Below are 16,010 nucleotides of genomic sequence, written 5' to 3'. Positions count from 1 at the left end.
TCAGGTTACACTGCAGATCAGGGCTCAGCAATAAAGGTGACCTGCTGGCCTATGGCCACTGTTTTTTGCATCAGTGCTACAGCATTATGCCTGTTTTGGAAAACATAAACATATGGTTGTCTATGGCATTTAATTGCACATTCTTCTTATTAGTAAAAACTTCATTGCTGTTTTTGATAAAGACAGCTTAACATTTGATATTTAATTAAAGGGTGAAAATGTGAAAAAAGTTTAATATTTTTTAAAATGTACACTTTTACGCATTTGGCTGATCCAACACTGCGTTATAATGCATTTAGTGTGTAGAAGTTTTTTTTATCAGCTAAAGCTTTCTCTGAGAATCAAACCAATGACCTTGGCATCACTTGGGCCTATTGTCTACTGTTTGAATTCTTTTAAACTAATTAAAGAAATTACCTTTATGCATTTGACAAGTGCTTTTATTAAAGAAGTGACTTGCACTGTATTTTTAAAGTATATCAGTTCATGCAAAATCAGTTCCTGGGAATCGAACCTTGGCAAATGTGTGTTTTGGCAATTGATCTAATGTTTGAGCTACAGGAATGCTTATAAATGTGTTTCAATAATTTTTCAAATAAATTTTACATTTATACATTTGGCAGACGGTTCTATCAAAGTGAGGTTATAGACATGTCATCAGGTTCATGTATTCTTTGGGAATCGAACCCATGACCATTTGCTGTTTAAGATATGGGAACTAAATATTAAACCTTACAGCAATTGTATATTTCTGATATATATTTACAGTTATAAATGTAAAAACGTGAAGTTATAAATTTATGGGCGCAGAGCAAAGTAGAAATCTTGCCTTACTGGGCAAGCAGAAAAAAGTTTAAGAAAGGTTTTGTATGTTGACTTTGTTTTGCAATTATAGGGCATGATCTTCCCGGCATTGCTGATTCTCTCCCAGACAGCTTTTATGGCCAAAATCGCACACCCATGCAGGCTTCAGCCCAAGTCAAGAGCGTAATAGTGGTCGTTCCCTTATATACTTAAAATTAAGTGTGTTCCTGCTCTGACCCCGGGCCTGATATTATAGGCGGTGGCGGTTTTCGTCTAGTAACTTTGTTCCCAGCTCTGTCAGATTCAAGCTATAGCACAACCCAGCAAGACATGAAAAGCGTCGAACAAGGTTTCCCACAGATGAAAGCATGTGTGTGTGTGCTGTGATGTTGTTGTGTCTGGCAGCTCTCAGTACCGGACTTTTGAGCGGGCTTACAGAATCTCTGGGGTGGTCCAGGTGACTAGACAAGAGTCTGATTTTATCCCTGTTGTGTGACTGTTAGTGTTGTGTTTCTGCCATTTGTGTGTGCGAGAAGGATCGAGATTGACGACCATAGTTCTCAATTCGCTTTGGCCAAAACGCGGGACGCAAATACTGACATGTGTATGGGGGGGGAGTGGGATCAAAAATGAATGAAATGGATCAGGTAGCACAGAAATGAATAAAAAGGGTGAAAAAAAACACAATGAGAGGTAAAAAGAATGACAAGGGTGCAAGAATACAATGCTTCATACTAATGATTTTTTCAAATCTGTGTGTACGATGTTTTTCCAGTTCAAATTTTGTAACTAGGAAGGTATCAGCCTCACTCTGGTTGGCGCGAAGATCCATCTTGGGCAGTTGGGCAGTGGCTTCAGGTCTGGGCAATCTGGACTCCCAAGAGAGACTCTGGGGCCGCTTTGCCACAAAGATTATGTTGCAGGTACTTGGGAATACCTCATAATATTTTGGTTGTTCAATCTTTCTACGGTGTGAGGATGATAGATACATATACACATAAACTGTTTTCGCTTCCATGGTACATGGTTTGGTTTTACCAACCCATTGCCACGCTGTCTCTATGACAGTGAATGTTAACATTGAAATTTCAGCCCTGTTTTTTTTTTGTTGTAAATTTTCAGACCAGTTTTAGAACTCGAAACTATCTACACGCCAAGCTGATATCTAGAAGGTCTACTTTAATTGACCCTAATCAATTAATTTTAAACTTAAGATGAGATGATCATCATACATGTTTCAGCATTAGTTTGATAAAAAAGTATCTATATGAATAATCCTATCATTTATTACTACTCTTAATTAGGGTTTTTTATTCAGTTCACTACTAATGAATTAGTACCTGGGCTAAAACTAGTGTAAAATCTGATAAACCCTGAAAATCTCCATAAAGAATATCGCATATTTTTATGCACCAAGCACATTTTTCTATTATTTGGCATTGGGCAGTCAACAGAAAAAACACATTATTAAACATTGTGAGGTATTTTTTTTTTATTTTGTATTTTTTTTGGCTGTTGTTAGAACCCCATTGGGCCGCCTACATTAAAAAGCATAAGTTCTGCGTGTGAGAATTCATTGGGCATAATTGGGTGTCTAGCTGGATCTGCATAATTAACTTTCGGTATTCAGGCGGAGGTAGTTTTTTTTTGTTATCTGTTGAGAGCAATGGGTCTATATCCTGTTTAAGTGGTGTTTGCAGCATTCTTGATTATTAGTTTTTGCAAGCAATTTCTAATTTGTGGTAATGTACAGATACAAAGGGTAGCATCCAGCGCGGTGTCGTTTGTTAAGAAAGGGATCACATTCGTGTCACATGTTATTGCTGGGGGCCCATCAAACAGGGCCAATTGTGTGTCAGGTCCGCCACTGGCGATGATGAAGATCCCAAAGTTCCTGTATAATACTGAAACGCTCCAGAAGAGAGGGGGAGGGTCGACAGTTGTCATGGAGAATCAGTTCCAGGCATCAACTAAGGACAATGATTGATTTCTCGTCTAGTATGAGAGTAGCAATTTGCAACTGCTCTTCTGCTATTTGCAGTCTGTTTATGCTGTTGAAGTCATCTAAAATCGTAGTTTCATCACCTTATTTAACTCAAGAAGTTCGCAACAACAGGCATCCCAAAGCAACTTAGTTGTGGTATATCGAGAAAGATGGTGAAAAATAAATTTGTTCTCAATCGATATTTCGATGGTTTCATGATAGGTGAATCATGTGATTTCACATAATTACAGGTGTTTATCTGGGTTTTGTTTGTTGTGTTTGGTTTTTTTTTTGTTTCGGTTTTTGTTTGTTTTTGTTGGGGGGAGAGCCAGTTGGGTCATGTCTTACAAACACACTTTAAGAATGGCAAGAGCTCGAGAGAGTTTTTGAGACACCACTGATTTGCACAGGCGGTCACAGGAATTTGGTATATATCGTAACTAAATGTAATATGTAGATAAAAGCATGAGCCATTCGGTTGTAAGGAACCGATAGAAAAACAAGTGTTGGGCCAGCAGTGTGGCCTGGAGTGGAAAAGGCTAGTGGTGGGCCGTGTTCAACAGATTAGCAGAACTATTTATAACTCGAGAGGTCATGTTGGTCTGCCATGGAAGTACAAATGTGTAGGGGGACCGTGAGACAGCATAGTCGTGTGGCAAAAGGGCGGGTAATACCCACTCTGATGCAACACAGAGCCGTGGCTGTCGGGGTGGATACCTATGATGTAGAGAACCTGATTTCCTTTAGAGTGTGCTGGGCCAGAGTGGGGGATCAGCGAGGGAGATTGTGGTGGTCTTTGTGGGGGGGGTGTGTGGGTGGGTTGTGTGGTGGAGGGATGGGCACGGCGCCTGGCATGATGGGTACTGCTCAGGTTTCCTTGTGGGAAAGCGGGGGTTGATGGCCAGCGGGCTGTAAGCATGCAGCCGAGGTTTATGTGGCGCAGGACTGGCGAGCAGATTTCTGAGGAATGGGACCAAAGCTGTGGGGAGCGTAGTGTTATTTTTTGATACGTGATGTGCGTGGTTGTGTGACGATGGACGTAGAGCAGTGTTGGGCGGTTTCACTAGCAGTAAACAGTGCCAATGTATTGCCCTAACTCCGCACTATTACTTTACATCACATGTCACAAAGGACCAAAGGTAAAAACTCCTTTGTGTCTCGATCCAGAGGTTTAAAATTGTTCCACAAGATTACGACACCCATGGGATATCAGTGCGACTTGGTTTTGCACTGCACCTGATGTTTGGTAGTAGAAAGTGTGTCAGCTGGACTGGGCAACCTCTTGAAGGCCTCAACTCCACGATTTCCTCCACACGTCACGTATTCTAGGTCTGTGATACATCGTTAGTGAGACTTATGTTTGAAAGCGTGGGTTTTTGCAGTACACACCATGTAGAACGTGGTTTTGAAACATGTTACAGAGTGCCCTTCATTCACTATTACTGTTTTTACCGTCTCTGTGTATGGCAATACTATTTAGCACATATATGCATTAAATCGAGCGGCCCAAGCTTGCAGTGAAGATCCATTTAAAACTGTTGTTCCTGTCTCCTGTTGCTTGTGGGTGGGGAACACTTTGTTGAAATCCGGCAAATTTAGTAAAAATTTAGTAGCTCCTAGGCTTGTTTTTCCTAATATATATACTTACGCTCACCAAATAATACTATTATAATCTCTTTGTAAAGGATCATGACCTTCTGACAGACTGCTTTGAGTATAATGGCCTGTCTACAAATCTAGTTCACAGTGATAATTTATTTTAAAGGATCCTTAAAATAGTAGTCAGGCCTCCCTACTTAATTATATATTATTTCAGATTAATGTGTCTGTTTTTTCTGTGTATTTTTGATCAATAAATGCAGCCTTGCATGAGCATAACAATAGACATTGCTTATTTCTAAACACTATAATAACAAGCGTCACGCCTTTATGATACGGTACGTTTATGTGAGTATCAAAGCCTTTTCTATGCCATGTCCTGTGCATTTTAGTTCGCAGGCGTACAGTCGACTCCATGTATTGCGTCGCAATGTGGTGATCAAACACTATGTTTGATTGCTTAAACGCTTGAACCAGGCTCACTATTTTTAGTGGTTCACGAATGTTTGTATGACTTAATAAGCTGTTCTGAACAACTTGAAAGCTTATATTTTTATATTGCGGAATTCAGACTTTCGTAGAGCCTCCACTAAAAGCACGCATAAAATCCAGGGCGCATAAAATGAAGTGAAGTTCAAAAGAGTCCTGTGAGAAAACAACCAGGTCTGAGCTGATTGAAGCGAGAGGAAACGCTCAGCAGGGGTCACTTAAGAGGTTGCAGGATTTTTTTTGTTAGGTTTGTAGATGCATATCACCTCAGATGCGGCCAGTTTGTTTCTCCACCAACAAAATGATTTTTGGGTCTGGGTTTTCCACGTCAGCCATCCCACATCCTGCACCACCTGAAATGTCGGCGTCCTACTAGGGCTTGGAGATTAGATCATCGCTGGGTCTTTGCGAGAACCCGCCGGCCAATTCAGGTAACCTAATTATCGCGTGTGACCAACTTTACCTGCAATGACCATTGTCTCTTAGCATAGAGATTCAGACTCTTATTTCCCCACCGCCCAGTAAATGCTTTGGTGTGAAGACTGGCATGGGATTTTCCAAAAGGCCCGTTTTTCAGAGGAGACTGGGGAAACTCCCAGCTGCGAACTTTTTGACCAATAGGACTTTCCTCATTTTGTAGCACACACACACACAATCTTTGGGTTTTAATTTCATGTTACATGGGGAATTTCCCTAAAAATAATGAATATTTTGTTACAAGCTTTCTTTCTGTTTTTTACAGCATACCAACAAACTGTATCTCCCCTGACTCCTTCCCCTAAACTTACTTAAAAAAAACAAAGAAGAAAAAAAAATTGTTTGATTCCTAATCGCCATTTTCTAACCTCGCTTAGGACCAAAAAGAATTTAAACATTTGATCCCCTCCCACATGCAGGGTATTTCCTGGAGCCCGCACAAACATACACGGATAAACACCTACTTGCAAATGTAATAATATTTCCTCTGTATTTCCTGTTTCAAAGAGACACTTTCTGTTATTTTGAACTTCCTCTAAAATTAAGGAACCTTGAAAAATATGGCAATATAAGCTTCTCGCATCACAGAAATGCATTTTAATATTTAATATACTATATAAATTACATAAATATGATAATTAATATAAATTAATTATTATTTAAATAAATGCAGCCTTTTTAGAATTAGACATAATATAATATATATATGTGTGTGTGTGTGTGTATACTCATAAAAGTCATAAAAAAATTTAATTCAGGCATCATCTGTCCAAATCTTGATTGAAAATTGTTCCAGTTTGCTTACTGAAGCTGAATCAGTCTAAGCTATTCACTTGCTTGTTGACTGATTGAACTGTTCTTATAATAAGTTATAATGTACGCGGCTGACAATCATTGCTGTGGTTTAATTAAAACATGTTACTTAGAAGATTAGAGTAATTAAAAACAGTCCATTACTGGCTAGAAAACTGGTGAAAGTTAAAAAGAAACATATCAAGCAGCAACAGTTGTACTGCAAATAATGTTTGAAAATATTAGCAGCAATTAGTACTACTTTTTATGTATTATTATCATAAGAAAAAAGCATAGTAGTATTATATTAATATAGTTTGATTTTAATAGTAAAACCAAAGTCCGCAGTAGCAAAAGGCTCTAGTAATCCTGTGTGATGTCCGGGTGGGATTTTGTGATAGGCGGTGGGTGTTGTAGGGGGTGGTGGGATTTGGTGCTCTTGAGGGGTATTTGGTATAGAGTGGCTGGTTTTGTGTGTGTGTGTATGTGTGTGTGTTTGTGTGTGTTTTTGGGGAGTGGTGGGTGATGGTTGGGGGGCCTTAAACTCAGTGGCCAGCATCCAGCAGAATAAATAAACACAGCTGCAAGCTGAGACCACTGCTTAATGTGTGTGTGTGTGTGTGTGTGTACTGGTATATATGGTTTATGAGGACACAAATGTGTATAATGACATAGTGGAACTCAATGTAAACCTGGTTAGAGACACTTCCTGTGTCCCTTGTAACAGCAAAAGCGTTAAAAAAAAAACATAGCAAAACTGTGTTTTACTGATAAGCAGAACGTCGAAGTAGAAATAAAGTTTGTACAGTTAAAAAACCATTACGCCTAGGTAGAGTCCCCAGTAAACCACAAATGCGAGTATGAGTGTGTGTGTGGTTGTGTGTGCTGGTGGCGTGTTGTGGTGTGTTTGTACCTATTTTCATCACACGCGATGTTCCACTCCCTCATTTCATGGAGAAAACTACAAGCTTTAAAAACCTGCTAACAAGGATACACACGTCACAGCAACCTGCAATATGTAATGTTATCTCGGGAAAGGGCTGATTTTAAGGTTGTTTTAACTTGAAGTCCATTAACACGGGGCCATTCCTGAACTTATTTACAGCTCTCTGTGTGCTGGAGGCCACGATGTCATACTAATGTATCTGAAAGTACTTCTTCGAACTCCCTCCTCCGTGTGTGAGGAGCCGCGGCTTTGTGATGATGAATGTGGGTTTATTCCACTGCTTAAGACATGCGTATGCGTAATCGCATGTGTGTGTTTGTGCATATCTATGTGTGATGTGTGTGTGTGGCAGCTGAGCTGTCTGTGTAGTTGACATGCCTGAGCTCTTCCCCGCTGTGTTGAGGATGAACAGCAGCCAGATGCTCAGCATTTCGTTCTCTCCCTTTTTTCTCCCCTCTCTTCACATGGCCTCTGTAACCCAGAATCCACTCAAGCTTTCAGCCTCTCACTGGGCTTAAGATATAGGAGAGAAAAGGAAGCGAAAAAGAGAATAAGGAGAGAAGAAAGGGAAAGAAGAGGAGGGAAGTAGAGAAGAGCTAGAAAAAATAAGAGTGAAGGATGAGAGACAGACAAGGAGAAGAAAGCAGAGGAAAAGGAGGAAGAGAGACAGGAGGCGAGGCGAGCAAAGAAGAAAGAAAGAACAGGAAGAAGAAGAAGAGAGGAGAGGAAGAAAATAGAAAGCTCTTCTCGCCCGAGCGAAGAGAAAGAGCAAAGAAAAGAAGGAAGAGATGTCCACTTCAGGAAAAGAAGCGTGGAAGAAGATATCCTAGAGAGTCTTTGTTTCCAGAATCGTCGAGAGCTGCTAGGAAGCAGGAAAGAGAAGACAGAAAAGAGAAGAGAGAAGCTCCGGAAAAGAAAGAGAAGTTTAGAAAGAGGCGTGTGGAAAGCTTAGAAGGAAAGAGAAAAAGAGAAGGTTTTTATCTTAATTCTCAAAGAAGGCTCAGAGAAGAAAGAGAGATGAATTCAAAAGAGATTTGAGATTAGAGAAGAGAAAGAGGCCATGAAAAATGCTTAGTGTAATTCAAAACTATGATTTTTTTTCTCTCACTTTCATCTATTTGTAGACTTTATTTTTTAGAATTAAGTACTTTTTTAATCCAATCTCAATGCATTGTTTTAAAAATCATTGAAAAAATGTTTTAGGACATTTATTCAAAGACTTGATATTAGAATATTTCCTGTCAAAGAACAGTTGTCATTGACAAAGCGAAAACAAGAAAAAAAGACCAACGAAGGAACTTGAAGGCACATTTCAGAAAAGACAAGTATAGAAAAGAAGAAGGACAAGCAGAGAAGAAAAAAAGGCAATCTCAGAATGCAAAAAAAGAAAAAAAAAAAAAACATGGTGACAAGTTAGTTAAAAAAAGGGACAGCATTAAATAGAAGAGAGACAGAAAAAGAAGGAAAAGAGCCCAAAGAAAATAAAATTTAAAGTTAAAAATGTTTTAGGGACTTTTTATGTTCACCAAGCAGCTGCATTTATTTGATCAAAAATATATTTGAGTTTATTGAGAAAAGGAGCAAAGGAAGAAAACAGAAACAAAGGGAGAGGCAGACAAAGATTAAAGGGCAATGGTAATTTATGGAAGAAAAAAAAGAGGAAAAAGAAGCAACAAGAAATCCTTTGTGAGAAGAAGGAAGAAGGAAAAAAGATTCAGAGCAAAAAGGACAGAATTTGAACAAACAGCGGAGAACCAAAAGGGAGACCAAAGAGAAAGCAAAATTCAGCAGCCATCAGGGGAAAGAAAAGAAGCAAGGAGGGAGAGAAAAGCAGAGAGCAAAAAGAAGGGAAAGGGGAGAAAAGGAAGAAGGGGAAAACAGAGAAGTAAAACAGAAGGAGGAGTGAAACAAAGTCAAAAGAACAGAAGCAGTATCGCATAAACATTCAGAAAAGCAGGCAAGATCAAAGGAGACATTGGGGGGGGCTAAAAAGGAGGGGAGGAGCCAGGCAAACAAACAAGAAGAGAGAACAAAAAAGTAGACAAGAAAGGAAGAAATGCAGTAGATAAGGAGAAAGAACATAAAAAAATCACAGCTGCAAAAGAGAAAAGAAAGGATTAAGCGGAAACATAACTAAAGCAGGCAAACCATCGTACAAGAAAAAAGACAATATGCACCAGTTAAAATGCGAGAACAAAAGTGGGCTCAAAGCAAACAACAAAAAAAAAGAGTTAATATCAAAGCATTTCAAGGGAGAAGACAAAGGAAGAGAAGAAAGAAGAAAGAGAAAAAGAAAAAGCCAACAAACGGAGAAAAGAAGAAAGGGCAAAATTGATAGCAAACCATAATGCATCAACAAGAACAACAGAGACAAAAACCAAGCACGAAGAAAAAAGGAACAAAAACAGAGACGAAAGAGGCAAGTTATTTTATAGCACAGCATTACTCCCGTTGAATAAACAGAAAATTTAACAGAAGACAACATTTGTGCTGCTTACTTTGGAAATAAAAAATCAGTTATAAAAGCACTTTTTTTTTCACTTTTTGATCAATTTAATGCATCTTTGCCAAATAAAATTATTCAATTTCTTAAAAAAAAGAATTTCTTAATGACCCCCCTAGACTTTTTGAATTCTAATGTGTATATACAATAAAATTGTCAAATTTACGTGAAGTTTAAAATGAAGTATTTGTTTTTGTTGGTTATCATTATGCTTAGCTATTTCATAATTAGTTTTAGCAACATGCGAGCGTCAAACGCGTAATTATAAAGTGTAGTGGTCCTGTGCAGAGTGCTTTATTTGTACTGGCCCTTCTGCCTGTGCGGAAGTTTCCAAATCGGTCATTTTTCTGAGGTTCCCTTCAGTTAGCAGCTGCCGACTTAGGCGGTGGCAGAGAGACAGCGCACTAGGTTTTGAAACAAACCTGTGTCTCTCTTTCGACTTTTGCGCACACGCAACCGTTTCCTTTGGGGAATTAATGGCTCCAGGGACGTAATCCAGTCTAATGGTCGCCAGTCTGCTCATTCTCTGGAATAGATATGAAGACTCGCCACGTCCCTGAATGCCGCTGGTAATACATCAGGCTCACGTCAGCTAACGTCCTGTTTTTCTCTTAGCGTGGAGTCACACACCCACGCGATCCTCCATCCCAGACTCGGCCTGACCCTCCCTCCGTCCACCTCTCACCTTGTCTTTTTCCTCACTGAGTTACAGACCTCCTAGTCGCTCCTTTTTCCTGTCCGTTCGTTCTTCTCTTGCATATCAGCAAGCCGAATCTGCATTACGAGTGGAACAATCCACACATACACACACACATGCACACACGATGCATATTATTCACACACTCCCATCATGCATGGAGTCACATATTTCCCCTGACAGCTTTCTATATATGTTCATCCTCAGCACCCGAGTTTGTCTTTTGCAACATGAGACAAATAATAGTAAATCTAAAACCCCTCTGTTGCATCAACTCCCCTCAAATCAGCGTCAAGAAAGGAACGAGGGGTGTGTGCGTAGTGTGTCGTGCCATTCATGACTGTGTACCATGGTTTGAAACAGCCCACAATTCCCTCCCACTTTCCCTTCTTCCCCAGTCCCCACGTGTTAGCACACAACACACACCAGTTTTCCCCACACGGCTTATTTTTTTTCCTACACTCCGGTATAACCGTAACCACAACATTACCGCAACGTTAGTCCTCACAAAAAAGCTGTGTTAAACTTTCTGTGTGTTTGCTTTGTGTTCGCCGTTAAACAACAGTTCTACAGTTTTTGCTCTAACGGAAGATTGTAATAATACACACTGCTGTGACTACAGTTAAGGGCTGTTTTTACCCAAAACTAAAATTCTGTCATTGTTTTTCAAACCCTTGTTCTTCTGTGGAACAGAAAAGAAGAGATAGTGTTTTTGTCTATACAATGAAAGTTAGTGGGGTCTAATGCTGTTGTTTTGGATCCCAATGACTTTCACTGAATGAAAAGGAAGACAAAGTCATAGAGGTTTGGCATGACATCTGTTAAGTCTGTAAATTAGTTTTAAAATAATTTCTTCATATTTATGAAGTCTATATTATTGGGGTTTTGGTTAGCGCCGATGGCAGTATTTTTCATACAGTGTTCCTGTATCATTGTCAAGGGAATTATACATTAAAATGACAAAAAAAAAAAAAGTTACTTGAAACATGTTTTAATAAATCGAGTCCCAGCAGTGCAGGTGTGAGTGTGAGTGTGAGTGTGTTGTGTGAGACTCGAGACCTGAGACTCAAGACAAGACCTTGTTTGTCCATTAGAGCGTGAGAGGAAGTCCAGAACCGCACCGTTTGAAGTGATGCAAAGTTCTGGTGTTTGTAAAATGTGTGTGTGTTTGTGAGTTGCATTACTTACGGAAAATGAAAATATCCCACATCTGTCACGTTATTCCACTCATAAATAATTCATATTTGCTTTCTGTCTCTCTCTCTCTCTCTCTCTTTTTTTTTTGCCTCTGTCCTCGGTTTTGTCCTGTAAAGCTGACAGATGTTTCTGTATCTGTCACACACTGGTTTATGATTTATTTATCCAAGAGTCAACACATGCACACACACTTTTTATATCTGTCATGAATTATTAATAAGCAGGAAAGACCATTATGCTGTACATTATTGGGTGGAAAATTATTAGTGCACACAGGCACTTTTCTTTTGTAATGTTGGGGATTTTTGCCAGTAAAAACAACGGTTGTTAGGGCAGCAAAGCATATGTCACATGGGACACACATACACACTCTTGCTGAGTTTTGCTTTAAAAAGACTGGGGAAGAAGTGACACAGAAGAGAGATCCTGTGTGTGTCTGTGGTCAGGAGATAAAGAGACCGTTTGCCAAATGGGCATCTGTATGCAGAGAACAGTGTACCACTGTAAACCACATCATTTCGGAAACACTGAAGGAACAACATTAGTGTGTGTGTGTCCTGAGCTAATGAACCTGTCTTCTGTTGAGAAAGAAGAAGAGATATGTGTACTGCTTACTGCGTATATGTATCGTATACTACATACTACTTTTTTTAAAATGGTATATGAAAGTAGTTCATAAAGTAGTATTTTACTAATCGTGCTTTCTCTGATGACACAATGAGTAATATAGTCTACCCATTCAGAAAGTTTTGTCAGGGTAAGTTAAAAAAAAAAATTAATTTATATAATAATAATGATATTTAAATATGCAAGGAGTGCATTAAATTGTTCAAAAAGGTACCGTAAAGACATATAATGGAACAATGTTTTCTCTTTCAAATAAATCCTGTTCTTTTGATGACTTTCTAATTAGTATCTTGAAGTATCTTGTTTATTAGTATCTTAATTATTATCATAGTATCTTGAATAAATGCATCACCAGTTTCCACAAAAACTAATTAGCAGCACAACTGTTTTCAAAACTGAAAATAGCACCAAAATCAACATATTAGAATGATTTCTGTAGGATCAAGTGACACTGATGACTGTAATAGCTGCTAAATATTCAGCTGCTAATCACCCCCACCCCCCCTGCAGTAAATTACATTTGAACATATATGAAAATAATAAAGTATTTAAATTGAAAAAATATTTCATAATATTACTTATTATAACTGTTTTTTTATTAATGAAATTAAATGCAGCATTGGCAGTATATATCATATATCATATCATATATCACATCATATCATCATCATATCAACATCATCATATCATCATCATATCATCATCATCATATACAAAAAAAAATAGCAAAACAAATGTTGTGTGTTCCCAGAGCTGTGTGCATGTGTTGTAATTTCTATAATCTGGTGAACAAATGTAGTATGTAATAAATCCTGTAGTAGCTCCTGTCGATCAGCCCCCACTCACCGAAACAGGAGAGCTCAGCTTTCTTCCTTTGAGAGTGTTGTATGTGCTGTCCAAATTTACCCGTCTGCTGTTGGGTCATCAGTCAGCTGTGGTAATCGTTGTGATGACAGGCGCTGGCTTTAGCAAAGAATAGAGTTTCCATAGCAATACGTGACCAACGTTAGCCTATTTATCCAAAAATCTGATGGTTGTGACGGACACAGGCGGCCATCAAACTATAGTGTGATGTAGGAGGAGGGAGATTGTGTGGACCCTTGGCATGCTGTGTGTGTGTAAATGTGTTTGTGCGCAAATGTATTTAGACATGTGGGTAATATCATTTCTCTGCTGTATGTCTGTCAGTGTGCCCGCCTCGAATTCAAAAGCATCCCTTCGGTGATCACAGGCGAATGTAACTGGCCATCCTTTGAGTGCCCGTGTGTGTATGTAAGGAGGGTGATCAAAGTGACTTAATGAGTTTTCTTACCTTTTCACCGCTGTATCTAATGGAGCATCTCACACACTTAACTGATATGTTTTTTTTAAATGATGCTTTCAGGGCCCCGTCATCTTTCGTCACCTTTGTGTGTGCGGGTAAGATTGTTAGGAGTTTGTTGCACGTCTGGGTTCAATAGTCCTCGTGGAGTTGCTTGGGAACGTGAACACGATAGCCTTACTATATGTGGCATGCACCACAAACACACATTCACACACATATGTCCTTATCCATCCCGATCTGACCTGGCCGATCCAGTCACCTCCTCATCTGGTTCTGCTTTGCCCCTCCCTTAGGGCCAGGAAATAGTTGAAAGAGCCATGTGTTTCCCTGGGGCCACATTTCACAGGTGCCACCACTGTTTGTCTCTTGCCTTTTACATATGTCTGAAATAATCAGAAATAACAAATATGGCCCTACCGGAGAAACAGGGGACCCACTCTGAGCTACCCGCAGACGCCCTGAACCTCACATTCAATCATACATGCACACACAATACTTTGCCACATCTGTCTGTCTGTCCATCTATATATTTGTATAGCTTTCCTCTTAGTCCTTTGATTGATCGTGTCTATCTGTCTTATTGTCCATCTCGGGTCTCTATCTATCTATCAATTATCTATCGATCATCTATCTATCTATATCTATCTATATAAAATTGTAGTCCTTCATAGATGACATAATGACAAATGTAGTAGTATTGTAATCAAGGTTAGTACTTATAGACTAATGTATTCTGACTACGTTTTAGATTTCTTTTTCTTTTTTTACTTACCAATTAAAGGTACCATGTTGTGAAAAAAAAAGCAAAGAGAAATAAAATGTATCTTCAATTTTTTGACATCAACGACATAAAATAAAAAGTGTTTCCAAAACTGGGCTTAATGTAGGAACTGCAGTGTTTGAGAGTTGATAAAAAAGCTAATAATTAAACTAATAAAATGTGAAATACATTATTTAAACACTTGAGCACTAAAAAGAGAGATATATAATTTGTTTTACCTGCATGTCAGTGTTGACCATTCAGTGACATCGAACTGTTCTTATTGAAATATTAACTTTCTTGTGAGAACAATTATTTGTTTCATACATGGTCTAATTGCATAAGGGGTGGCCCCCCCCCTAAATTCAGAAGCTTGGTTTGCAAATTTATTAACAAACATTTGTGAACATATAGTTAACGCTAAATGGTATGACACACAGTAGCATTTTTAGAGAGGAAAATTTACAAGAAGAGTTAGGCAGAATCAATACATTTGAATAATTCATTGCCATTGTGTGAATAATATGTAATCAGGTAATCCATAAAAAACTCTTATCTGATTATGAGCATTATAAAATGTATTATACTGTAATTACAAATCCTTGGATTTTTGGAATCTGATTACATAATCCAGATTACATGTAATCAGTCACCCTGCTCTTTTTTTTTTTCTTTGTATAATTTCATACAATTTTTGTCTTTTTTTTTATTTACCAGTGCACGTGAGCACGCACACACACAGACATTGAATGGAAAAGCAGTTCATCCACACACACCACTGGCCATGATACACAGTTAGTTTGAAGTGTCTGGTCGAGCCAGTGAAAAACTAGAGCACTATTTCATGTCACATTTAAACATCTTAATGACACTGCAGTCTGCCATGCACCCCCCAGCATTAAATCATCTCTGCACTCTTACGTTACAGAGACACTCATGCAGTATCCAGATGTGCGCGCTGATGCAATTTGATTGGATAATAGGCTTGGAGGGACTGTTTAATGGGCCGCAAAGTTTCTGCTTTAGGGTTTTAGGGGTGAAAAGGTCAAACACTGCTCTGCCCATTAAACCTGACCGGTGGGTGTGGGGACGTGGGGTGTGCACTTGGGTGGGTGGCAGGGGTCCTCGATTATTACTTGTAAATTCACCCACAGAGCAGGTTAAAGAGCCCCTGGTTTTATTACACAATTAATAGTTTGTAGCTTGCAGTCCACCACACTCGTATTTCTCTTTCATAATCCTTGCCATATTGATTTTAACATCATAAGATCATATTATATTTGAACTGCGAAAAAATTTAGGTTCATGTCAAGATGAATTACTCTCATGCACATACATTAATCTGGACATTATCAGATGAAGACATGAGGGAAAAACAGCAATGTTGTTTTTCTGTGGGTTTGGTGGGATGTTGACTAATATGTCACTCTTCTAGTGGAAGAGAGAAAGTTATTTATTGAATCACAGGTGGACAGGAGTGTTGTCACGCAAGTTCCCTTCGCCAATCACTCTGCGCTACACGTTCATCGATGTGTAAAAGTGTGTGTGTCGATCCGAGAGGAGGGAGTGAGAGAATGCTAACATTTGTGTAAATTGCTGATAGGGTTCCATCTGTTTAAAAATACTACAGGAAGTCAGTAGAGACTGACCTGCTTGCTGAGGTGGGGCTTTCCGTCCTCTACAGCGAAGTGCCTGGCATCTAGAAGGAGGAGGAGGGAGAGGTCATTTAGAACAAGAGTTGTGAGGTTTGTGTGAATGTGTTGTATCTAGATCTCGTTCCTGTGTGTGTGTGTGTGTGTATATAAGATCTA

The sequence above is a fragment of the Cyprinus carpio genome, chromosome B20 (genome assembly GCF_018340385.1).
Source record: "Cyprinus carpio isolate SPL01 chromosome B20, ASM1834038v1, whole genome shotgun sequence".
In the NCBI taxonomy this organism is placed as follows: Eukaryota; Metazoa; Chordata; class Actinopteri; order Cypriniformes; family Cyprinidae; genus Cyprinus; species Cyprinus carpio.
The sequence above is the reverse complement of the archived record's forward strand: the minus strand, read 5'-3'. Positions refer to the sequence as shown.